Source organism: Crocodylus porosus, unplaced genomic scaffold (genome assembly GCF_001723895.1).
Source record: "Crocodylus porosus isolate Cpor-Errol unplaced genomic scaffold, CroPor_comp1, whole genome shotgun sequence".
In the NCBI taxonomy this organism is placed as follows: Eukaryota; Metazoa; Chordata; order Crocodylia; family Crocodylidae; genus Crocodylus; species Crocodylus porosus.
Window position 1 is genome coordinate 55,289,674 of NW_017728950.1, and position 24,499 is coordinate 55,314,172.

The 24,499-nt window shown below is 40.5% G+C and overlaps 1 long non-coding RNA gene across 1 annotated transcript in view; it reads left to right on the forward strand.

Annotated features, from left to right (window-relative positions):
• Window positions 1-24,499, forward strand: part of LOC109323685 — a 645,093-nt gene that overhangs the window by 364,716 nt on the left and 255,878 nt on the right. The window contains exon 4 of the long non-coding RNA XR_002104716.1: window positions 15,526-15,574. This is a non-coding gene — a long non-coding RNA (uncharacterized LOC109323685). The remainder of the gene's footprint in view (window positions 1-15,525; window positions 15,575-24,499) is intronic.

Consider the following 24,499-nt stretch of genomic DNA (forward strand, 5'->3'; position numbering starts at 1 on the left):
TACGGTTGGCCTTCCTGACTGCCTCCCCACACTGCTGGCCCATGTTCATCTTGGAGTCAATTATGACTCCAAGATCCTTTTCTGCCTCTGTACTGACAAGAAGGGAGTTCCCCAACATGTAGGTATAGTGCCAGTTGTTCCTCCCCAGGTGCATCACTTTGCACTTGTTGGTGTTGAGCCCCAAGTGCAAAGTGATGCACCTGAAGAGGAACAACTGGCACCATGGTGATTGACTTCTGTCAATTACTATCCTCTGGGTCTGACCACAGAGCCAATTTCCCAGCCAGTGGATCATGTTGGACCCAAGGCCACAATTGGCCAGTTTCACCAAGACGTGATCATGGGATATCAGATCAAAGGCTTTTTTTGAAATCAAGATATATGACATCAATCTCATTTCCCTTGTCCAGGTGATAGGTCACCCGGTTGTAGAAGGAAATGAGATTGGTTAAGCAAGATCTATCTGCAACAAACCTGTGCTGGCTATCCCTTAGGATGTTGGCATTGGCCAGTCCATTAAGGATGGCCTCTTTAATAAACTTTTGTAAGATCTTCCCCAGGATAGAAGTCAGGCTGATGGGCCTATAGTTTGCCAGATCCACTTTCCTCCCTTTCTTGAAGATATGCACTACATTGGCCTTCTTCCACTCTTCAGGCACTACACCAGAGTGCCAGGAGTTTTCAAAGATCCATGCCAGAGGCTGGGCTATGATGCTCGCCAGCTCCTTGAGTACCCTGGGATGTAGATTGTCAAGGCCAGCTGACTTGAAGTATCCAGCCTCTCAAGGTGTTTCTTCACAAGGTCAGCATTGATGGAGGGCAGGGGATCTCCCTCACCCAGACCTCCCTGTCCTGTAGCAGGCATGGGCGTCCCATCGGACTGATGAAAGACCGTCGGAAAGTACCCATTTTTCTGGGCGTCAGTTGTCCCATCTGATTCAGCAGGTGTCCAATGTTGCCCTTGCTTTTCCTCCGGCTCCCCACATATCTGAAAAAGGGCTTTTTATTGTCCTTGATACTCAAAGCTAGTTGGAGTTCAGTTGCAGCCTCAGCTTTCCTGGTTCACTTCCTGCAGGACCAGACCAGTGCAGAATATTTCCTTGGAGGGTGGCATGTATTCTGGTATTTCTAGAGCTTTAAAAGCATCATTTATGTAATGATAGCATTTGGGCAGAAAGGTTAAGTTACTTCAACATGACCACAGAAAGAGAGGAGGATTCTAGAAGTTAAACGTATGGGAGCAGATTGCTTAGTTTGTTAGACAGTGACCCACTTGGTTCTGATCAGAAATGTTCTCGAATATAGACTCCCTCCTGGGAGGAAGCTTGCATATGACAAAATATCTGCTCAAAAATGTCACTTAATATCCAGGAAAAAATGAAAGCGGTCTTAAAAAGAATTGTGTTTCTGAAATATTTAGAGTAATAGGGCATTCATTAAGTTGTGATCACAAACTTTTTTTATGGCTCTAAGTCAGTAATGTAATTTAGTGAAACTGAGTAGCTCAAATCCTACACCATTTGAACCGCTTACATAGTGACATACTGATAATGATTAGTCAATTTGCTTTTTTAGCCTACAGAAATTTATTCATGCTCTTTCATATACAGCTTTCTGTATGAAAACTTGGATGTTAAGAGTAGCAAGTAATTCAGATAATTAGTTTGAAAGGGAACCTAACTGGGGATTCACTCAATTGATCCAGTAAAATACTAGTAACTTGCTTGGGAAGATTATCCTTCTAAGGATAGTGAAAGTGACTTGAAGAAAGTCACAGGCTTTTTAATTTCACAGTCTGAAGCCAGTCATATAATTTTGAGGGATCTGACTCATGAATGACTTGCCACATTCCTGTGACAATAGGAAGTCAAAACTATTATCAGTTCTAAAATGCCAAATCTTCATTCCCTGTGATACTCAGTAGATGACAGCAGTATATGGCATATGTTTCTTAGTTCCTGTATAGTGGGCAGAGGGCCTCTCTCCTGGTTCTAACAATGGTTGGTTTATAATCCAGCATGGTGGTGTCAAGGAATTGTCTTTTATTGGCAAATTGCTGAAATGTGTGAAAGTGTACTTTTTGCTTTTAGAATGTTTTATCCTATGCCCATTTAAAAAAAAGAAAACGAATCATGTGTAAGGTATATTAAATAGCTTTTCAGAATGCATGCATAAGCCTTGTTAGTTTTGTGATCACCATAAAAGCAGAGCACAAATCAATTAATTATTCCAATTCAAATTGTATTTGTAAGTGTTCAAGATACTGGATATATACGTGTCCAGTAGATTTCCGTAAACCTTGCTGGTTTAGGTTATCTGGTGGGCTTTGAAGGCATATACTACACAGTTAGAGCAGGCACAAAGTAAGATTTTGTCTACATATAGATTCAAAAAGTTTCTAAGGATCATGGAAGAATAGGGCTAGAAAGGACGCATGTGTTGATCTAATCCAGCACCTTGTTTAGAGCAGGATCATATTGTATATTCCTTATCTTATTAATGAATAGGGATCTACTCAATTCATGATTTCATGATTTTTGTGGTAAACATGAAAAAAAGGGCAGTTTCCACAATCACCATGAAAACCGACGTTCCCTGTGATTTTGCATGAACTTGCCAAAACAAACAAAAAAATAACTTACTAAAAATAAAATGCTGGTTCGCAAATCAGAACCAGTCATTGCTGTGGTTTGGCCTTGCAGCCTGTTGGGAGGGAAGCCACTGGCACGAAGGGGAGCAGCCAAGATGGAGGCTTCCCCATCCTTCTTCCATCACTGATTAGACAAGAAGGCTGCCTTTGCTGTCCTGCCTAATCTGCCAATCAGTGTGGGGGGGCAGGGCCCATGAAAGGCAGCCCTTTCTGTCAATCAGCAGTAAGGGTTGCTGGGCCCCCACAGTCAGTGAGGTGGGAGGGGAGGGGAAGGGTGGCTTGCAGTGAAAAGATGTGAAAATGGCACGGAGCAGAATGATTTAAGTAAATCCCTATTAATGAGAATGTTGTGGGATATTTTGTTAAAAACCCTACTGTTTGCCACCTTATCATAGAAGGAAATTAGGTTAGTCAAGCATTATTTGCTCTTGGTGAGTCTGTGCTGGCTGCTCTTGACCACTTTGCTTTTCTCTAGCTGCTCCAAAATAGATTCATTGAAGGGTTTCTCTATGATCTTTCCAGGTATCAAAGTATTCCAGGTATTCAGATTAACTGGCCTGTAATTCTCCAGATTCTCCTGCTTCCTTTTCTTGAAGATGGAAACAATATTTGTCCTTTTCCAAATATCCAGGATCTCACCTGACTGCCATAGTTTCTCAAAGAGGATAGTCAATAGCTCTGAAATTACTTCAGGTATTTCCATTTGTACTCTAGAGTATAACCTGGCCATCCCTGATGAACTGAAAGCTAGTTTCTTTAAGTAAACCTAGCCTGTTCTTCTGCTATTTTAGGATGTTTGTCTTCCCAATTTTTGCTGCAAACTGCACTCATAATCTCATAATTGATTTTATTTGTGAAGCCTGAAGTAAAAGACAGTAAATAATGTAGCGTTCTGTACATAGTTTGTAACTAGGTTGCCTTTTGCTTTTTGTAAGAGACATGCATTTTCTTTGGTCATACTTTTTTGTCTGTTCCTAATCACATCTTAAATTATGCTTTGTCTTCCCTGATTTTTTTCATGGCATATCAATGAAATATTCTTATACTCTTCCATATTAAGATGACCAAGTTACCAGTTTTCATAAGATTCCCTTTCAAGTTGTCCAGCTAGGCTCTTATAACATTTCCCATTTTTCCATTCTATGGGGATAGCACACTCTTGCACCCTAAGTACAGCCAGCTCTCATGCATTCCTTTTCTATCAGAATTGTCTCCCAGGGGATCCTGTGCACCACTTCCCTGTAGTGTTTGTTCAAACCTGCTTTTGGAAATCCAATGCCTTTATTTTGCTGTTCTCCTTTCTTCACTTAGGTTTCTAGGAACATTATCATTTTATGATAATGTTTACCTTTCACCTTCACATTCTCAACCAACTAAGTGGTCCAGAAGCATATGCTGTAACTAGGATTTCAGTTTCAAAGATGAGTTTCTGTTGTTTTCCTAACTGACTTAAGTGTCCAAACAAGAGTTTGCACCTCTTAAAAATTATTATATTTCAGACCTTTGTCCCATTGCTGTGATATTTTCTTTAAAATTATTTTCACAAGAGGCAAGAATTTCTCAGGGTGATATCTTTTATTAGACAAACCACATAGCTGGGATAAAGTTAGACAAGCTTTTGAATGTAAGGGCCTTGTTACACCTTACACTGTGAGCCCCACAAATGTTGATCTGTGTTAGCTCTAGCTTGAGCTTGGAGCAGTTGCAGGTTCAGGGCAGCAGGCTTCCCCCTTACTCCCCAGGGCTCCCCTGGTTCTCCCCTGCTTCCCCTCTCCCAACCCCAGGGTATTACTTACTTTACATTACTTACTTGGGGAGCAGGCAGAGAAGGATTAACCTGGCTGCTAGTGTTGCTGGGCTGTTGCTTTTCTGGCCCAGAGGGCAGCAGCAGCAGCAGCGTTTGCTGTTGCTGGGCAGGCAGGCTAACCCTTCCCTGCCTGCTCCCTGGGAGATGGCACAGGCAGTCACAAGCAAGCCTAGCTGGTGTTTAGTTTCACCCACATAGTTATTATGAGGGAGTTTGGTACATTGTATCAGGTATGTCACATTTTGGGCAAGGCATGTGTAGAAAACATGGGTTCTGATGTTTTCTTTATTGGGGGTGTTGACAGTAGTGGCAGTGGAGATATCCTGACATTTCTTGCCAAGCCAAGGCTATATTCTAGTTCATGTATTTTGTGCAGTGGAGATTTCACTGTTGTTGATAAACCGGGCAAGGATGCTGGGGGGAGGGGCCACAAGGGGTAGGCGGGGAGACAGGGTTTGAAAGCCAGGAGTGGAGGGGCTAGGAATATTTTTCTCAAGATCTAATCTTTGTCCAGTATGGGTTGTCATTGTCTGGTGATTCTTCTGATTTGTTGTGGTGCGGGGTGGTAGGTGACCACCTAGGGGTGTAGTCACGGGATTTTCTTTTTGTATTTTAGCAGGTTACTGCAGGGTATTTGGATAGCTCTTTCAAATGTGTGACCTACTCTACTAGAGTATTCTCATTATATAAAGACACATTTTATGCTGCTTAGCTGTGCATTGTGGGTAATTATTTTCAACCATTTATGGATCAATTTTGCTGGCTGCCAGAAAGTTTTACAATCCAGTTAATTAGTGGGATAATTCCTTTCAAAACTTTTGTTAGGTGACATATTTCCTTGTGTCCATTTGTCTGTCCAACAAAACAACAGTACAATATGTTGCATAAATTTGCCTGGAGGCAGTTTGTAAAGATAAAAATAGAAAATGCTTGAGAAACTGTAGTTTTTTTCAGTATTAGATATGGTCATCCTTGAAACAAATAGATAAATTTTACACTGATGGGTCACAAAAAAATTATTATTCTACTGCAGAATGACCCAAGGATGTATTTCAAGAGTGAAAGGAGAATCAGGTATATGGTAAAATGATACTTCTTGTATAATGACTCCTCCTTCCTAACCCAAATTCATACCTGGTTTAGACATGCAAGTCCATTGGTCAACTATAGTGAAGTGGCTATGTAACAGAGTTTACATCAGTGTCACAGATGTTGTGGGTAGTTTAGTAGCTGTAGGAACAGATCTGTGAGTACGCTAGCTATAACCCATGTATCTTATATAGGGGAAAATATTTGACAATCTAATTGATTCTGCAGTGCTTTTTTTAAGGGGAAGAAGATTTTTTTCTTAATTTTTCAAGGTCATTACATTATCTCTAGTCACTTCCCAAAATGAGTGAGAAATAATTGCTAAGATGTCTAAAAATCTATAACTTGTTACTGATTGTCTGAAGTACTGTTAGAATTCTCCTTCTGCATTCTACCCTCATTTTGGCCTAGATGATGCAAAATATTCAGCAGTTAAATATCTTCTGACTTTGAATGGGATCAGTACCATCCTATTTAACATCTATGTTAACTGATATGGTGTTAAATATCCAGAGGTGTTAGAGCCATTCATCTTGTGTTTTTTCCCCATGAATTGCATTTATATGTTAGAGAGAATATGAAAATTTATTCCTGGACAGCAGCTCCTTTGCACAAAACAGGAGAAAAATGGAATTATTGGGCTATGTTTAATCAAGAATCTTAAATTGGTAGTGAAAATTGTTTGATGATAGTAATGTTACAAAAATATTTATCTTGTCTCAAAGAGTAGCACAGAAGTAAAGGGTTTGTTTTTTATTTATGTTTTCTTTCTTACAAAATTGGTGATATGCAGAACTAGTAGTATATTTGGGCAAGGAAAGACTGAAAATAAGTGGCAAGACTGATATACTAGTATGTCTGACTTAACTACATAGTAATTGTAATTGCCTTTTAATTCCTAGGGTCCTTGTAGTAAAGTCCACTTTAAAATGGGCTTGAAAATGCAATATTCTCATTAGTTAACAATCAGACTCATCAGTGATTTTTAATTAGGAGATAATGTCAATAAAATAGAATGTTATTACAAGACATTGGTCTCCTGCTTGTTTTCTAAAATTCTAATGTTTTGAGATAACAGCAGTCTTGTGTCTTAATAAAATGCAAGAAAAATCCTAAAAGTAATGACAATTGCGGAGGATGGTAATTGGCTAAAATGTAAATTATGCTGCATAGTATCCTGACCTGTGTGAGTTGAGTAACTTGGAAAATAAATTCCCTTTCACTTAAATGAAAGCAAAATGACTTAGAGGAAATATGGTCCCTGTTCTTTCCAGAGTATGATTAATTTACTTTCAGGACAATATAATGAGCATTTTAATTAATATTTTATATGTATAGTATCAATATCAAAATCAATATATATAATACCAATAAGAATGCACATTTATTATACATATATAGAATGCACATTTATTATATAAATATAAAATACTAATAAAAATGCTATCTATATATATTGTATCTCAATAGCATTATAGCATTTTTCATTTAAGGCTTGCAAAATGTATTACAGACATTACTTTAACTTCACAAGCCACCTATTAAATAGATGAGGATTATTATTCCTATTTTGGAGAAGAGGAATCTACATGACTAGAAAAGGCTTGTCAAATTTTCAGTGTAACCTAATAGTACAGGTACAGAGCTAGGAACAAACTGAATTCATATAACTCCCAGTCTCCTGGTTCAACCTCAAAGTATGGTCAGGGAAACATAAAGAGGAGACATGTATGCCTTTCTTAATAGAGGAGGCTCCACTGGAACTACTAGTTGATAGGAATTAAGCAGGATCACATGATCAAAGGTTACCAAGGTCTGTGTTTAAAAGGTAGTCTCCATCTCTTATTTTTGCCTCATCCCACCACTCCCCCAACCTTTTTTGAAGAGAATGGCCGTATGAAGTTGCAACCTGTTAAATAACCTGAGTGCATTTTCATAGATTCATAGATTGTAAGGCTGGAAGGGACTTTGGAAGATCATCGGATCCAGCCCCCTGCACCAGGCAGAAAAGACACCTGGAGTCAGGTGACTCCAGCAAGGTCCAGTCTCCTCTTAAAGATGTCCAGGGTAGGCAATTGCACCACCTCTGGAGAGAGCTTATTCCAGAGTCTGAACACTCTAACTGTAAAGAAGTTTTTCCTAATGTTGAGCCTGAAACAGTCTTCCAGGAATTTGTGGCCATTACTCCTGGTTTTCCTTAAGGGTGCCCTGGTGAACAGTTGTTCACCGAGCCCTTGATGTACTTCCCTAATGTAGCAGTAGGCTGCTACCAAGTCCTCTCTCAGCCTTCTCTTTTTCAGGCTGATGAGTCCCAAGTCTTTCAGCCTTTCCTCATATGGCTTGCTGTCAAAGTCTCTGATCATATGAAGCGCTTCTCTGGACTCTCTCAAGCTTTACCACATCCTTGTTAAAGTGTGATGCATAGGACTGGATGCAGTACTCCAGTTGGGGTCTGAGTAGAGCAGAAGAATCACTTCCTTGATTTTGCTGGTGATGCACCAATTAATGCATGCCAGAATATTATTTGCCCTGGTAGCAAAGCACTGCACTGCCAGTTCGTATTCATATACTTCTTTTTTCTTAAAATGACTGTGATTTCCCTGTTTATCCAAGAGGGCTTCCCAGCCCTTCTGATACCTTTCCTCTGCATGAGAATGGATTTCCTTTGTGCTTCAAGGATTGTGTTTTTAAGGAATGACCACTCTTCATGCACTCCTTTTGCCTTCAGTCCCTGGACCCACAGTGCTACCTTTACTAATGACCTGAGCTTGTTGAAATTTGCATTTTTTAAGTCCAAGACTTCAACCCTGCTATCAGATTTTTCTGTCTTGCGATGGACTGTGAACATGATAGTTTCATGGTTGCTGTCACCCAGGATACTCTCTCTATATAAGTTGGTCACCAGGTCATCTCCTTTGGCCAGGACCAAGTCTTGGAGAGCATTACCTCTGGTTGGCCCCTGCATCTCATCAGCCAGGAAGAGCTCTTCGATGCAGGTTAAGAAAGAATGCGATCGGTCCGACTTGGCCAAGTGCTCCTCTCAAAAGATGTCCAGATAATTAAAGTCACCTATGACCAGCATTCCTTTTAAGCTGCATGTCATGTGTAGTTGTGCAGGTGTACCTGGCAGCATGGCATGAGTGCACCTGCGTGGCTGCACATGCTGCGCAGCTTAGAGGGAACATTGCCCATGATGATCAAGTGCCGTGCATTCATGGCCTTTGCCAGTTCTTGGGCAAACTCTAGATCGAGTTCCACATCCTGGTTTGGTGGTCTGTAGTATACACCTACAGTTAGGTCCCTCTGCACCCTCCCTCTCACCCCAGCCCCGCAGCTTGACCCAGAGTGTTTCAAGCTGTTCTTTTTTGGAGCCGATGTCAGTCTCCAAGGAGGTGTACTGCTCCTTCACATAGAGAGCTACACCTGCACCTTTCTTCCCTACCCAGTTTCTTCTATGTAGGGTGTAGCCCTCTGTGGCTATGCTCCAATCATGTAAGGAGTCCCACCAGGTCTCCATAATCCCTACTAGGTTGTAATGCCCACTGGAGAGCAGGAGGGATAGCTCCTCCTGTTTGTTTCCCATGCTCCTGGCATTAGTGTACAGGCACCGGAGCCCTCCTATTGACACCCTCAGCTTCCTGTCATGGTGAAGGAGAACTATTCCCTTCCCCAGCAATCTTGTTTTAAAGCCCTATTTTGCTATGTAAGTATATGTAGAGGCAAGAGGGACAATATAAATGTTTGGGGGTTTTTTAAATATTTTTTTCCTATGGGAAAATCTAAATAAGAAATCCATAGAAAATCAAAAATCTGATGGAAAGATATTGTCTGATCACTCTGAAAAAATTTGCCCAAATGCCATGTAGCACTGCAGCTATAATATTTGATGCCTGCCACTTGTACATTCAAAGTATGTCTTTGAAAAAAAAGAAGTGTGTCTAATCATTTCTCTATATAACTGAGAGGAACTGACAAGAACTGAGACAAACTTCAGGCACAACAGCAACAAGAGGAAGGCAAGGAAAGTGTGGGTCACTTACTGAATGGGGGGCGGCAACCTAGTAACAGATGAGGAAAAGGCTGAAGTACTCAATGCTTTTTTCCCCCCTCAGTCTTCACAGGCAAGGTCAGTTCCCAGACTACTGCACTGGGTAGCATAGCTTGGGAAGAAGATGAGCAGTCATCAGTGGTGAAAGAACAAGTTAGGGAACATTTAGAAAAATGACATGTACACATCCAATGCACCTGAGGATGCTGAGGGAGTTGGCTGATGAGACTGCAAAGCCTTTGGCAATTATCTTTGAAAACTTGTGGTGGTAGAAGGAGGTCCTGGATGAATACAAAAGGGCAAATCTAGAGCCCATCTTTAAGAAAGTAAAAAAAGGAGTGTCCAGGTAACTACAGACCAGTCAGCCTCACCTCAGTCCCTGGAAAAATCATGAAGCAGGTCCTCAAGGAATCCATTTCTAAGCATTTTGAGGAGAAGGTGGTACTTAGGAACAGTCAGCATGGACTCACCAAGGGCAAGTCATGCCCTACCATCCTGATTGCCTTCTATGATGAGATAACTGGCTCTGTGGGTGCGGGGAAAGCAGTGGACATAATATAACTTGACTTTAGCAAGCCTTTTGATACTGTCTCCCACAGCATTCTTGCAAGCAAGCTGAGGAAATATGGGTTGGGTGAATGGACTGTAAGGTGGGTAGAAAGTTGACTGGATTATCAGGCTCAGTGGATAGTAATCAATGGCTTAATGTCTAGCTGGCAGCCGATATCAAGTGGAGTGCCCTAGGAGTCGGCCCTGGAGTGGCTTTTGCACAGTATCTTCATTAACTATCTGGAAGATGGTTGCACCCTCAGCAAGTTCACAGATGACACCTAGCTGGGGGTGTAGTAGATACACTGGAGGGCAGAGCTAGGATTCAGAGTGACCTAGATAAATTGGAGGATTGGGCCAAAAGAAAACTCATAAGGACTGTACAAAGTCCTGCACTTAGGATGCAAGAATCCCATACAATGCTGAAGCCTGGGGACTGATTGGCTAAGCAACAGCTCTGCAGAAAACGATTTGCAGGTTACAGTGGACACTAAGTTGGATATGAGTCAGCAGTGTGCCTGTGTCACCAGGAAGACTTGGCAGTACGGTATATCCTTTGGGCTTGTTTGGGTAGCTGGAACCAAGAAAATCAAGTCTGTTTCACTCATCACCTTTAGTTTTTCAATGCAAGTTTGTGTGGGATCACTTATTATAAAATAGGAGTGAGCTATTTCAGTATGACTACAATTGATTTTTTTTTCTGTCAACCTAATCTAGGAAATTATTCAAAAATAAAAGTGACTTTATACAGATATATAAAATAATATTGACTTCTGATAACCATCTGTATGCCGATAACATTACTTTGGAATAGTTCAATACAATTTGTGTATAACTGCTATTTTTGTTTTGTTTTGTTTTTTCCTAGAAATGGGTCACTCTTTTATGCTGAACTAGTTACTGTCACACAGACATTCACTGAAATAATAACTAAACCAGTTATACTTACCATCTTTAGTTAGACGCAAACCTGTATCGAAGTATGTTCTGCTGAAGAAACACCCTTGTGCACTACAACTACCTTTAATGAACATGTGCAATTTATCCTACTGGATTTTTCACTACCTCTTTCAATGTATTGACTAGATAGTGGACATTTAATGAACAGTTATTGCATATTTTCTTTCCGTGTCATTGTTTTAATGCATACTTCAATGCCTTCTTTGTGGCACACTTATTCAAAACTTTGTGTGAAGCAAGATCACTCATTTTCTTTTAGTTCTTCTGTGACACTCATTGCCGCAGTATTTGAGTGCTTTCAAAACGCTATTTTCAAAACAGTATTTGAGTGCATTTTTTGCAATGCTTTTGTGAGGTGAAATTATGTTTCACCAAACCCCCTTTTACAGATGGGAAACAGAAAATCAAGATAAAAAAAAACCTCACTAATTCTGAGATATTTAGCATCTGCTTTTTAGAAGAGTAGCATTGCATGCGTTTTCCTTTTATTTTTCAACTTTTACTGATGTGTCAGTAGTAGCAGTTTATAATATGTTGTCAAATCATAATGTCACATGACATGTTATCACTCTTTCTGTCCTGTTCCATCCAACCTGCCTCCTCCCCAGTCCTGCCTTTCCCCTATCCATGGGCAGTGCTAGGAATTCTAGAAGAGGGGTGAGGGGATGCCACCAATGACGCAAGGGAGGTTTCAGGCCCCTGTTCCCCCCACCAGCAGACTGTGCCACAGCAGCAGCTCCTGAGGACTTTTTGGAGTCCCTGAAGCAGGTAAGAACTGCCCTGCCCCACAAGAAGGGTGGACCTGTCTGCTGCTGCTAGTACCCCTGGCTGACCTGGGGCTGGGGGAGCACAAGGGCTGCTCCTGCCCCATTCCAACTAGGGGCTTTGGCAAGCAACAGCAGCATTGGGTTTGGTCAGGGACCGCAGTGGTGATGGCATGTAGATTTCCCCTTCCAGCATATTCTTCTGAACCATAGTAGTAACTTAGATGGACTAGCAGGGAGCAGGAATACTTGGATACCCACTGCTGCTGCTGTTCCCAGCTGACCTGAAGGCAGAGGGAAGCCCAAGGACCACTCCTGCTTCACTTGAGCTGAGGGCTGCAGTGAGTTGGCTACACAAGGTGCCAAGTCAGCAGCAGTGGTGGAATCAAGTGCCTGCTGTCTCTCCCTTCAAAGCATTTCCCCCACTGGCCTGGGGACTCCAGCTCTGAGGAGCAGCTCTATGGAATGCCAGGCAGGACTGGGGATGACAATGTCAGTGGGTGATCTCCTACCTTCCAGGCACTCCTGATCTCTGATCAGTCCTTCAATGTCCCCCATGGTCTGGGAGCAGGCACTGGAAGGGAGCAAACACCTACTAACATTGAAGCAGGAGTGGTCCTGAGCCTTCCATTGCTCCTGGGTCATTTAGGGACAGCAGCAGCAATGAGTGAGTTCCCTCTTCTTCACCTTCTGCCTGCCTCATCTCCCTCCCCGCCACCCCCTCTTCTGTATCCCACTCTGGGCCAGGGCTCCAGCTTGTTATGTTTGATATGTTTATACTCCAATACCACAGGGGACCCACAATCAGGGAACTGGAGCCACTGACACACAACCCTCATGGTACTTAAAACTAGGAGTGCTAAGGAGTACTTAAAACTAGTCTCAGGTGTTAATGTGCAGGCAATCCAGATGTTAAAAGCTCGGGGAACCACCTAAAATTACAATGTAACATGATTCTACCACCCAAATGGAAGTAATTATCCCAGTCTTTCTTTTTTCTCCTTGCAATACCTTCTTTCACAAAAATGGTCAGAGAAAGACACCTGGCATGAGAAATTTCAGTTCACATTTGGCAAACAAACAACTGAAAGTATTATCTCTTAATAAAAGATGTTGGGGAAAATCAGCTTTAACTATAAAAATTTAACTAACAACTAGTTATTCCAAAGTAGGTGTTTATACATGAGCGTGCGTGTGCATGTGTGTGTGTGTGTGTAGGTTTTCTTTATATATAATTCATCTTGTATCAAGGGTCTAATTAAAAAGGTACTTAAAGAGCCATAGATAAACTAATATGCTTGGTATGTGTTAAGTATCCTGCTGAATCAGGGCTTAATAGATGGCTATGCTAGTGTTTTAATCTTTTTTTTTGTGTTGTTAAATAAAATGAATAATAAGATAAAATACAGTTGTATATGCTGTGTGGTTACGTTTATACTGTATTTTCTGCTTGTAACAAGCTCTGTTCTGTGCTATTAATCTCAGAAGTATGTACTAGTATTTAATAATGTGTTTAGACTGTTTGCATTTTCTAGTATTTCTCTACCAATTTTTAAATTTTAAGAATTAATCTTCATTACTGCTGTACAGAAAACAAAAAAAATGCTGGTAGACAAAATGCTGTGGGGAAATTGATCTTTGATTGTCTTATTAAGCTAATGGCTAGTTCAAGCTTTAATAATGGAGTAACTATATTGTTATTGAAAATTTTAAAAATCATAGCCATTATAAAGAAATACATCCCATTAAAAAATGAAGGTCAAATTTATGGAGAATCATTGGATGAATATAAAGGTGTTTACTACACTAAACTATTAGGCCTGTGTGAAGAAGCTAGTATTCACTTTGGCTGCAGCCAATTCAGGGGCAGTGATTCAGTTCGATTATTCGAATCACTGTCCCGAATAGGTTTGACTGAATCTGATTCGGACATTTGGCTGCCACTGAATCAGCCAAATCTCCAAATCAAACAGGCCCAATCCCCCGCCAGCTCTCCCAGCCACATAAGTGGCTGCCCTGCCTGGCCCCAGCATCCTGGCACTTAAAAATGCCCCCCCAAAAGCCCCACACTCACTGGCTGCTGCTAGGCAGGGGGACGATCTCTGCTGCTCCCCACTGCCCTGTGCTGCATGGAGGGGTTCTGCCACAAGTCCCTAGAGGTCCTGACGGCCGCTGCAGCAGCCAGTGAGTGCAGGGTTTTTTTTATTATTATTATTTTGAGTGCCAGGATGCTGGGGCTGGCATGTCAGGCATTGACGGGGCTGGGAAAGCAGGTGGGGGTCAGAGTCCAGATAGAGCTGCCTGCAGTGGCGAGCAGGGTCTGCCCAAACCACCAAATCTCTGAATCTCCTCTGAATCTTTTCCCAAATCAATTCAGAGGCTTTGGATCAATTTGGACCTTTTTATTGGCCTCCTGATTCAATTTGGATTCAGAGTTTCGGCAAACCGCATTGAGCCGAATCTCTTCCAAATCAAATCGGCAACCGAAGCTTCTCATAGCCCTATAAACTACTACTTTCCCATTTCTTATGCATGAATGAAAACAATCATTTATATTTGTGACCAAAGGGAGACAAATATTTTTTGTCTCCTTTCATTCACAAATATTCACCCCAAATCATTTCTATACATCCCATACCCTGTCTACTCTTTAGTCGCTTGTTACAAAGCACTTTGATTCTTTCCAAGCATTCATGTGTGTTATCTAAGTTAGCAACATTTCCTCCAGCCTTAAAATCAGTCTCAGAACATATCCTAAGCTTGTGTTGTCTTTGTTTTAAGAACATCTACACAAGACACTTTATGGTGGAGTTGGCTAATTAGCATGCAGTCACGTGTGTCCCTATTAAGGCAAACTGAGCTAATTAACTCTGCCATAGAATAGTACCACATGATACAAATACTATCCTATGGTGGAGTTTAGTGCATCACAATGTATGTATAGATAGTGACTGGGGTTGGCTGAGGCACAAGGATGCTACAATGCAGGGGTTGTCTATCAGCTAGCTCCACACCATAGCACCCTCATGCCCCAGTCAGCCCCTCATCTACATGTTGACATGGAGAGAGCAGCTCCAGGCTGGCAGACTGACTCCCAAGCCCCCTGCCAATTGGGGCTGCCCTGCCCTAACTCAGAGTATAAACGCTGTGCCTGGGAACAATCAACTCCAAGCAAACTGCACCAGATTTCATTGTGTTGAATTATCACATGTAGATGTGCCCACTGAGAGTTAACTTTATTTGCATTCTCCTACCTTCCCTACAAAAGGTCCCAGTCTCTAAATAAAACTTAGCCAAACTGTTGAAACATATTACTCGAAAACTTTTTGTTCATATACCCCCGAAGATTAGTGATCACCACAACAATTCATACATTCAGTGGTGTAGGAAAGAATTTAAAATTAAATTTACTTCAGAACATTGAAAAAGAAGAGTGATTTCACTTTAAAATTTAAGTTTATTCAGCTGTTTTTCTGCTAAATAGTATGTTCCATTCAAACTGTACTAGTCAAGGATTTCAGCCAACTGGTTTTTGTATAATGTATATATGTATTATTTACTTCCAGTATTGAGTTGTCATTTACCCAGTGTACAGTATTTCATGTGTCTTTCCATTTATTGTCAGGGCTGATAAAGGAATTTTTCTTTGTTTTTTCAGGTCTCAGGGTGGAGAATTTTTTATTGAATACCATACCTGCAAGCTCAGGGTAAGAAATATTTTTGTTGTTACTTTAGCTTTAGTGTAGATATCAATGTAAGAAATTGCATTTCAACATCTGGCAGTGGGTCTCATAGAGAGATGAAACAAGGCTTTGCTAAATTACTTGTTGACTTTACTTCATATTTTGGCAAATCTTTGATATACGGGTCTATTACCTCAATGTTTAAAATGGGCCCCAAAATAGTTGCCACGTTTTTTATTTCCTTCTCTGGAATGGTATGAAGAAGATATTTTGTTATAAAACTTTCCACTTGAAGGTTCCATTTGGATAACCTGAACGCATTGCACTATTGGACTGATATTAATGTAGTCACCCAGTATTGGAGCTCGTATGACTTCAAAGTGAATTAGATAACGTGACTCAGAAAAGCAATGATTTATAAAACTGAAAGAAGTCCTGCAGAGAGAAATGGCAATTTTATACATTAAATCCCTTGTGGGAAGGCTTCTTTGATGACAATGAATAGGGGCAACTAGCAATAGAAAGTAAAACTTATTTTATCACCTGTCAAGCCTTATCAAAATGGTGTCTCTCAACAAAAGTTTAATGTCACAGCTTCGGGGAGATGAATCCAAGACAACTTTCTATTGCAATGAGAATAAAAATTATTGGAAGGTTGGGGTGAGTCCAGTTTCAGCCTCTTCCAATATCCCAACTACTATACTGAGTTTCTTGAGAAAATGACAGTATTAATACATGGGAACCAAGGATATAGATTTTACTGTTTGGGTGACTTTGTTTGAAAACCAGTGGAGTAGAAGCTGTTAAGAGTGACAGGCTTACCAAAATATTCTCCCGTGTTTCAGGCTATTACATAGTATTAAATGTAATAAAGTCAAATACTTGTTTATCAGAGGAGGAAATATGGTTAGCATTCAGTTGAGATCAAACTCACAACATAAATTCATTTTTATAATACGTAATAGCTGTCATACTCTGCATATTTAGACAGAAGATAAACCCCTAAAGAGTTGAAATTTAAGCCCAGAGGAGCAAACCTGTCTGTTTTGTTTTGTGATTCTGCTGATTATGTAAAACTGGCAGTTCAAAATCCTGCCAAGAGAAGCAATGATAGATTTTTTTTACTATGCCAATTCTTTGTAATGAGCTGCATTCTATTAGCCCTAAGTAATATTTGTGTTTCAGAAACTGATTTTTGAAAATCAGAACCAAAATTTAGATGTCTATATCATAGATATAAAATGTTAATTTGCCTTGTGCATGAATACAGAGGTTGTTTGTTTTCTCTCCACGAACTGTGGAGGAAAATCTATTATTGCTAAATTGCTGTTTTTTACAATGTTTGGACAAAGTCTTCACTGCTTATTTGAAAGTAATTTTTAGACACACACACACACACACAAACACACACGTATATAAAACACACGCGCATACATATATATAGGTATAGATATATATAGGTATATATATATAGGTATATTGTAATTTTACATTGACCTGAATAAATAATTTGTGCTTATGCTCAAATACATGCTTGAATAAGACTACATTTTGAGGAATTTAGAAGATGCAAAGTCTACAAATGGCCCTTATTTTATAAACACAGAGTTTGCAGGACTTGGCTGTTTTAAAAGTCCTTAAAATTTGTTTTTCATAGCAGTTTCTTATCAGTCTCATTAGGACAGGTAGCAGATAATTGATTGAAGCAAGGTGAAGAGGATTTGATTAATTTAAGGTTTAACTGATTAGTTGAGTAAATTGTACTAGAAGTAAATTGTACGTGGCAAGCAGTTTTTTTTTTATTCTGTGCTGAACAACTGATGCTTTGGAGCACTTTTTAAAATACCTGCCACCCTTTATATTTCATGTAAGGAATACAAAAGACAATCATATAATCCAGTCTGATTCAGGGTTTCAAAGAGCCTGAAAAACAGCAATTCAGTTTCTATAACTATTATATTTTATTTCACCAAAGAAGATACGGTATGATGTTTCACATGAGTACCAGGAACCAAGAAACAGAAGACTACTAACTAATTGCTAAATTGCATGGGATTACCATATTTTCTCACTTATCACACATGCTCCCTTTTCCAAAAAAAACCAGCTGTTGGAAATTGCAGTATGCACTAGTAATCAGAACTCCTGGGGATATGATATCTTTTTTCAGACCAACTAGATAATTGCAAAAAAATTCTTTATTTGCAAGCTTTTGGGGACATACACCAGTCCTCAGGCAAAGTGAAAAGATTATAACATTTCTCCTAGGTGGAAATGAAAATTTGTATTTCACAGGAGAGCTGAAAAGTGGTACAAGATCTTCTGGTTGGAAAAGTTCATTTTATGCAAAATAGACTCAGGTAAAAGTTGGAGTAGTCTATTTACCTCAGATTTGTCTGATGGCAGTCAGGACATTGAATTCTTCTTTTTTCTGGTTATGATGTTTCAAATTTCACAGAAGAATGGGGAATAGAAAGCTCTCCTGGGCAAAGAATTTCTCTTGTGTTGAGGCTGCTCTGTGAGCATGCAAATTTGGCTCAAAACAGAAGGCTGGAGCAAGGGTGTCAGCTTTCAGGTCTCAAGGTGTTGAATCTTGCTTGCTTATTGTAAAATATGAAGTTTTCATTTCAAAATGGCTAATTTTGATATCTTTCATGTTTTAGGGATACAGGTTATAGCCAGGTTGGTCTGCAGGCAAAAGTAATCAGAACTCTTCAGGAAGTGGTATTTTTTATTAAACCAAATAGATAGTTGGAGAAAAAGTAGTTATTTGATGCACACTTAGAGCAGCTTCTGCTAATTGCCAGTCAAAAAGAAAAATAAAATCTGAACGTCACTCACTGGGAACAGAACAATCAACAGGCTCAGCTTCATAGGTGTTGCTACTCAGTTACTAAAAGGAAAGTTCTTTGTTTCTTCATTCTGCCCTTCAAAAAGAAAGTGCATATTGTATTTCAGAGTGTGTTATATGCAAGTCAGTCTGGTATTCTACTGTATATTTTCACTTGGAAAGGTAATGAAGGGACAGAGTTCATCAATATAGGATGTAAAGGTAAACCAGAAATATTATATATGTGTGTGTATTATATTTACAGGCAGTCCTCACACTTACAGAGGGTTACATCCCTGGAAAAGATGCTGGAAGTCAAAACAATGCAAGTCAAATCTGTTTTTTTTCCCTCAAAAACAATGTTATAATAGGGGGTAACATTCCTGACCAAGGGCCTGATGCCCAATTGTTTATAGATATTTAAATCAACTATTTAATCAACTATAAATGATATACCCTGTCCAAAGCTTTCTAAAGTGCAATACAGTAACTAAGGGAGGCACAGGGGCCAGTATGGGACATTTACCGAATGTCAACTACTCAGTCCTCATGTGGGGCATACAGCGGCTCCTCCCTGAGGTAGGTGAGGCAAGGGTGGGTACAGAGACTGGGCCTGGCGGCTGGTGCAGGCTCCGCCAGCTCCAGGGAACTGTTCCATGAACTCCACCAGCTCCAAGAAACTACTGTACTCCTCAGCCCTGATGCCATGTGCCTCTTACTCCCCAAGGTGATGCAGGGGTGCAGAGCAGTCCCTGGAGCTGGCAGAGCCCCTAGCCCCTGTTCCCACCTTGCCATGTTTCTGGGAGCGAGGAGGCACATGGTGTCAGGGCTGGGAAGTGGAACAGTTCTCCAGTGTCAGCCCCAGCCCCAGCCGCTAGCCCTGTCTCACCTCTGGGAGCACATGGCTTTGGGGAGGAGCCACTGCCTGAGCTTACCTCTGGTAAGTGTCCCACACCAGCCCTGGTGCCTCTGCCATGTCCCACAGATCCTTGTACTCATTACCTGTCATAAGTACAAGGATCTGGCACTGTAAGTAATGACAGGGGTATAAATGGCAAAGCACCGCAAGTGTGAAACGACATAAATCAAAATGCTGTAAGTCAAAGACTGCTTGTATATATATTTATGTATAACAGAAATCTCCACTTTAATTTTCACTAAAATTAATGGGAAATCACCCTTAAAAATAGTTAAATCCAGGCAAATGTATATATTAGGGCTGTTTGAAGCTTTGGGTGCTAATTTGTTTTGGAGGTGATTCGGCCTGATTCAGTGGCCAAATCTCCAAATCTGAATTGAATTGGAAGACCAGTACAAAGGTCTGAATTGATTTGAGGCTCTCTGAATCAAGTTGCAAAAGATTCAGAAAGCTTTGGAGAAATTCAGAGATTTGGGCAGCCCCTGCTTACTGCCGCAGAGAGCTGAACCTGGACTCCATGCTGGTAAGTAGGGAGTGGGGGGAAGGGCTACAGAAGGAATGAGAGGACCATGGGGGGACCCCTGCCTGATCTCCTAGTGCCCCCCAATCCCTGCCCTCTCTCCCAGCCCTAGCATACCAGAACTTAAAAAAAAAAGAAGCCCCGCACTCACTGGCTCCTGCCAGGCTGGGAGGTGACGGGGGGTGGAAGGGAATGGGGAGGGGGAGAGAGCAATAGACAGAGATATCTTCTATCTATCTAGTCCAGGATTCAGAAAAATGTTGAGATGCATGTAAGAATGAATAAGACTTAGGATGGTCAGCAAAGTCCACTTGTGTTTTAACTAATTCTCTGCACAGTTTTTTAGTCTGCCTTAGATTGTAACTGGACTGTATATGGACTGGCTGGACTTACCTATTTTTAATGGTGATTTCCTATTCATTTTAGTGAAAATTAAAATGGAGTCTTTTGACTGGCATCAGTTTAAATGGAGATTTAAGTGGAGATTTTCGTTAGCATCAGTTTATTGGGGTTTATTCTTGTCCAGCTGGCTGGACAAGAATAACTCTTGCTAAGTTATTCAAGCTACAGTGAAAAGATAAAAGATCTGATTTATCCTTAGTGCAATTGCATCCCCAGGTAATGTTTACAAGTAAGATCATTTGGCTTATCCAGAAGTCTTTTGATGCAGTTTTGCTAATTGCAGCAATCTAATGTAAAAAGTGAGCTACAATCTGAGGCAAACTGAAAAACAGTGTAGAAAACAAGTTAAAAACACAAGTGGACTTTTATGGCCTTCCTGATTCTTATTCTTTCTTACGTGAATCTCAGTGATTTTTCTGAATCCTGGAATGCAAATAAAGATGGGATGTAGGATGCACCTGATCTAAGAGTGTATTAAATAGTCAGATAAACCAATCAATTGCAAGAAATCTCCTTTTGAAGTTGACCCAAATCCATGTGTGCATGGAAATCTTGGCAGTCTGACTAGTTCTGTGGTCTGGTTTTCTGGGGCTGGCATCCAGTGGAAGACTAACTTAGCCATCCAGATTTTGAATCTACACATTGATTGGTTAATACAAGTATGTCCAAATTTGTGACAAGGTACAAGGTATTTTCCTACAATAGGACCCTGCACTGCAGAATTGCAAAGGTTTTGGGGGAAAAGAAAAAGTTTTATGAAGTAACATTTACCTCAAAAGTAGCCCTTTGATACCGTGACAGGGTCATTGGAAACACACAAAACTGTTGAATTTCTTTTGACTGTTGGAATGTGCAATGACTCTATCTTTTTTACATATCTCTTATGTCCTCAGTCAGAGGGCAATAAGAGATAAGGCAGGGGAGATGTTAAGCCTTTAATCTACATTATGGATATGTGCTAATAACCAACCACCCAGAAATGGGATTAATTTGAGCACTGGTTGATGGAAACTTCTATTTTTAAGGTTGTATGAGGGTTCAGCCCAGTCTTCGTTATAGATTCATAGATGCTAGGGTTGGAAGGGACCTCAACAGATCATCAAGTCCAACCCCCTGCCCTGGGCAGGAAAGAGTGCTGGAGTCATCTGACCTAGCCAGTTGCCTATCCAGCCTTCTCTTAAAGACCCCCAAGGTAAGGGAGAGCACCACCTCCCTTGGAAGCTCATTCCAAATTTTGAAGGACACATACCATTATGGTGAGTTTAAAATGAGAAGTGAAGGCACTTTTTAAATTTTCTTTTAGGTAATGCCAGGGATACTGCCTAGGTATATTGCTCAGGTATCTTGTTGTGGAATTTGAAAGATGTGCTCTGAGTTCATTGTGTAAATATTATGTAGGAAGAATGTTATAGTTTTCTGTTTGCACTATAGACGAGGAAGAATTTCAGAATCTTAAAATTAAGTAGTTTAAGAAGAAAAGGATTTTTGAAGGAACAAATTTTAATTGCACCTATATAAATCTTTAAATGAAAGAGAGATAATGTCAGCAAGATTAGCTCACTTTCACACAGCACAGAAGATGAGTCTGAAGAGCCTTTAAAGAAAGTTCACAGTAATATTTAAAAAGCCAGTATAAAGAAACCCTTTGGAAAGGAAACTCTTCTCTTGCTGTCTATTGACTTGAAAGTCTGTTTACCCGTCTTTTCAGATATGTAGGAGAATCTGAGCTAGGTACAGACATTAAAAAAGCCTGAGGTGGAATCAATCCAAGTTACAAAGTTTTCTGTAAGCAATATAGTTTAGATCAGTAGCAAACAGAATACACATTCACCCCTTGGTGGAGGAGCCAAATCTTAGACATGGTTCTGCTATTTTGAAACCAGTCTCTGTATGCTGAACTTCTGTTCTGTTACAGGTATAGAATGGTTTCTATTTGCTTATATTGGTAAAAGAGTAATGTCTGTATGTGATCCTAGTATTTCATCCTTCACCTCTTGTTTTTACAAAGCACATCCATTCAATCTCCAGTCATCTCTCCTAAATTTCCAGACTCACTTTCGTCCAAAAAATAGCTTCTTCTAGTGGTTGGGCTCTTCCTTTAGGGGTATCTTGATTCACCAGGTCTGTCATTGGCAGCCATGTTACACAATGTCATCTTGATCAGTTCTGTTTTCATCCCCACAACTCTAATTAGAAATCTACTCCAGAACTTCATTCACCTCATGGTTCCACTCCCATTTCCTTCAGCTTTCAGGTCTCCCTCCCATTTCACCTCATTCTTCTCTTGTATCTATTGCTCTCTTCTAACTCCCTCCCTGTTCAGTATTTTTCCTCTCTGGCCTTACGCTTTGTTAATCTGTGATTTCTTGAGCTAAGTGGAGAAGTGGGAGACCTGAAGGGAAGCACAAGGAGGAGGTGGAAATGGGGGAAGCCTCCTCATTCTTCTTGAGAAAGTAGGGCAATTGGCTGGTTACCTCAGGTGTCTGTACATGAACATATAAGCCCAGGAAACAAGCACAAAGACTTGGAAGTCCTCACACAGTCAAGGAACTATGATGTGATTGCAATAACAGGCACTTGATGGGGTAGCTTGCATAACTGGTGTATTGTCATGGATGGGTACAAACTGTTCAGGAAGGACAGGCAGGGGAGAAGAGGGGGAGGAGTTGCACTGCATGTAAAAGAGCTGTGTGACTGCTCAGAGCTCCAGTGTGAAACTGGAGACAGGCGTGTTGAAAGTCTGTGGGTTAAAGTTAGAGGGGAGAACAATAAGGATGATATCATGGTGGCGGTTTGCTATAGACCACCAGAATGGAAGTGGAGAATGAAACTTCCTTTGAGCAGGGGATTGGACTAGATGATATTCTGAGGTTCCTTCCAACCCTAATTTTCTATGATTATATGCTTTTTTATAACTTTCACCCCTCTGTTCATATCATAATCATGAACATGTGAAGACATATGAAATGAACCATTCTAATGCTAGGTTTGGTGTGGAAGGCCTGTCTTTGCTCTCAATATTTCAGCTGTAACTGCAATAGAAAGTGCTACAGATGGCTTGAGGCCATTAAGCTTCCAAAAGGAGAGAAACAGCTCAGGTGAAAACTACTTTTCTTGCTGCCTTAATAAATTCTTGGGATCCTTTATGGGATACCAGTTTTTTAATAAGAGATTTAATAACTGGTTCTGTTATTAAATGAAGTGTTCTTTGTTTTTTCTGGGATGTACACACTTTTCCTTTTTTAAAAGGAGGAAGGGTAAGCAGAAATTATTAGAATAGCAGTGGTAACTTCTTGCATTTATCCAAACCTTAAATAAATTTATTCTTAAAAGTCATCGGAAAAGAAGAAGAAAAATCCTCTCCAATGACTTGACAATTTTAAGGATTTTTTTTTTCCAGAAAAGTAAGGGACCAGTGAATCCATATACATCTGTTAATTCCCTTCCAAGTGCCTTGTGAACATTAATATTAAAAATGTATATTCAGCTGATTTTTTTTTTAAGTTTCGGTATCCCATTGGATTCAAAACCCTAGAAGTTCAGATATACTATCTTTGCTTGATGAAATTAGGTATTTGTATATTTTTACTGAAGATGCATGTTATGTGTAGTTTTAACAGCAGGACTTAGTTTTCTTTTTTTCCTTTTTTCTTCTTTTATTACACTGTTGAGCCCAAAGTCTGGGGAAAGGATGCAACCCCAATATTAGGGCCAGAGGGCTTGGGGGCAAGGTGACAAGCACTGTGGCATCCCAGCAGTACTGCCTATTGGCTTGTCTTGGTTTTATTAGTGGATTGAGTTTAATCACAACAAAGGGTAAATGGGAAGCTGGATAACAGTGACCACGAGCCGATCACCTTCACCATCTCCTGTAAAGCTGGCAAGTCAGTCAGCAACATAGAAGTCTTTGACTTCAGGAAAGCCAAGTTTGACAAACTCAGGAGGCTGGTCAGTGAGGCCCTAAGGGACCATGACCCCAGAGGGAGGGGAGTTCAGGAAGAGTGATTGCTCCTCAAGGGAGCGATCCTCAGTGCACAAGCTAATTCTATTCCATCTCAGAGGAAAGGCAGCAAGAAGGCACAGTAGCCCCCCTGGCTCTCCAAAAATCTAGCAGGCCTCCTGAGGCTAAAAAGAAAGCCCTACAAAGGATGGAGGATGGGATTCACCTCCAAGGAATTGGTCCAGTCCTGCAGGGAGCAAACCAGGAAAGCCAAGGCTGCAACTGAACTCCAACTAGCTTCAGGCATCAAGGACAACAAAAAGTCCTTTTTCAGATAT